This window comes from Mus pahari, unplaced genomic scaffold (genome assembly GCF_900095145.1).
Source record: "Mus pahari unplaced genomic scaffold, PAHARI_EIJ_v1.1 scaffold_13989_1, whole genome shotgun sequence".
Lineage (NCBI taxonomy): Eukaryota > Metazoa > Chordata > Mammalia > Rodentia > Muridae > Mus > Mus pahari.
This window is the reverse complement of record NW_018392832.1, coordinates 7,692-10,064: the sequence shown is the minus strand read 5'-3', so window position 1 is coordinate 10,064 and position 2,373 is coordinate 7,692. Positions and strand designations below refer to the sequence as shown.

The 2,373-nt window shown below is 38.7% G+C and overlaps 1 pseudogene; it reads right to left on the bottom strand.

The window, feature by feature from the left end:
• Window positions 1–1,800: 1,800 nt before the first annotated feature.
• Window positions 1,801–2,095, bottom strand: LOC110315201 (annotated as a pseudogene).
• Between the last annotated feature and the right edge of the window lie 278 nt (window positions 2,096–2,373).

The following is a 2,373-nucleotide window of genomic DNA, read 5'->3' as shown; positions in this document are numbered from 1 at the left end:
TGGTTTCTGTTGCTTATATTCTTATGCTTGCCTCCCGCCTTCTGATTATCTATCTCTAGTGCTACTTGCCCTTGCTATATCTGACTAGATCCTGTCATTTCTGTGATCCTGGTTGTGTCAGAACTCCTCAGAATTCAGCTGTCTCTGTGATGCTGTGATTCTGGGATCCTGTGATCCTGAGGTCCTGGGTGTGTCAGAGCTCCTGGGAGTCAGGCTGCCTCTGAGACCCTGAGATCCTGGTAGCAACAAGCTCCTGGGATCCTGTGCATCTGTGGACCTGGATGTGTTAGATCACCTGGGAGTGGAGCTTTGTCTGGGCAATGTGGGGCTGGCTGTGTAGTTTGCACCCAAGGTCCTCTCAGGGCATGGGCTCAGACCAGAAGAAATCTGTGCCACTGGTTGGGTGGACTTCCTGGGTGCCTAGGTTCTGCTGGTCCCAGTTACTTCTGGGTTTGGGGCAGATGTTGTGTCCTCCTCACCTCTGATCCTATGATCCTGGGAATGTTAGAGCATCTGGGAGTGGATCTTCCTCTGGATGTTGTGGTACTGGTTCCTGAACCAACTTTCTCATGTTGAACCACCATTGTATTAATTTAATGTCGTCATTAATTTAATGTGTTGTACTATATAATACCTTCGGTACAGTCTTAAATTTTAACACCTTGAATTTTATTGAGCATATTTGAATCCACTTTCCTTAGAGTATATACAGCCTTAATATTGATTTCATGTCAGGATAGTGAAACTTCAAATGAATTAGAAAATAATAGCTTTTGAATTAACTGGAAAAATTGAAGAGTTGGTGTTCATAATTCTTTTTTCCATTTATATGCAATTTATTTATTCATTCTTTCACAACTTGGTACACACATAATATACTGAATAAGTATTTTAAATTTTTATTTGAATAAATCTGTTATCATGAAAATATTTCAAGAATGATTGTTCTGAAGCAAGTGACAGCCTTATTATAACTTTAAGAGGAATCATCAAAGGTAAGCATTTGAAAATGAAAATAACCTCACGAATACCCAAACAATCAAAATGCAACAATATTTACATGAGTATTATGTTATAGCGCAGATCCGTTTTTTTTTTCCCTGCTGTAAGTTTACAAAAACCTTGGGATATACAAACTGTTGAGCGCTACCCTCCCACCCTCCACTGCCTCAGGGCTGCACAGAAAATGAGTCCTTCCACACAGGGACCAAAGTGGTTCTGGAGCTGACTCACTTATAAACCACAAGACACTATGATCACATACAAACACAGAAAGGACATAATTGTTTTACCTTTCTACTGAACTGCTGCTATTAGGTACAATACACTGTAAGTAACTGTGGGTGTGTTTTCACAGACCTAGCCTCTGAAACACTTTAGAGGTGAGCATGTTATTCTTTCATACAGCAAAAGCCAGCATTTTAATTGAAATTTTTTATTTCTGTGATATAGAATCCCTACAGTCCAAATAAGGAAAACTCAAAACACTATTAAATCATGAAACAAAACAGTATGTAAGATAAGTCAAATAATCCACACTTGGTAAATTTATTCCAATCAATTATCAGGTTTCCAGTAAGATTAATTTTTTCATCTTAAGTTCTAAAGAATTAATAACCCATTCTTTAAAATAGAATAAAAAGCTATGACCAACAGAAGACACACAAGTATTTAGTACGTTGTCAAAATAAAGTGTCTTTGTTAAAACTGCTGACATTTCTGTTAGTAGTAACCATATGGAGGCTGCTGGTTGTGGCCATACTGTGTGTCCTGTTGTTGATAGTAGGGCTCTGGTCTCTGCTATGGGTAGTTGTTGTTACCCCATGACTGTCCATGCCACTGATTTGACTGATTTTCACTTGGCCATCCTCGTCTGTTATCCCTACCTCTAAACTGTCTATTGTCTTGCAGCCAGTTGCCTCTATTTCTTTGGTTACCGCCAGCTCTGCTATTCCATTCCTCAGCAATTGGAGGGGATTCAGGAAGGTGTTTCAAGTGTTCCTGGTATTCTTTGTCATCTTGTGTGAATCTGTTTGCAAACATCTCTTCAAAAATTGGAATCACTTCAGAAGTATCACTCATTTTGAAATTCTGTACAATTCTCAGATCCTTCAGCAGGACTCACTAGAGAGACCTCGGGCATCCACACAGCAGCACCTCATCCCATTCTCCAAGGTAACCAAACTCTCAGTGGTGTTTACAATTCTTAACATGCTTGCTTGCATTTGATTTTGAAACTACCAAGTCTTGGATATATTTTTTTAGATGTGGTTGTTTGTTTTTATTACTTTTACTTTTTGACATAGGTCTGTACAGATGTTCTATTTCTTCTGGAATCAGTTTGGTGATTTTTATATTTCTAAAAAGTTGTTT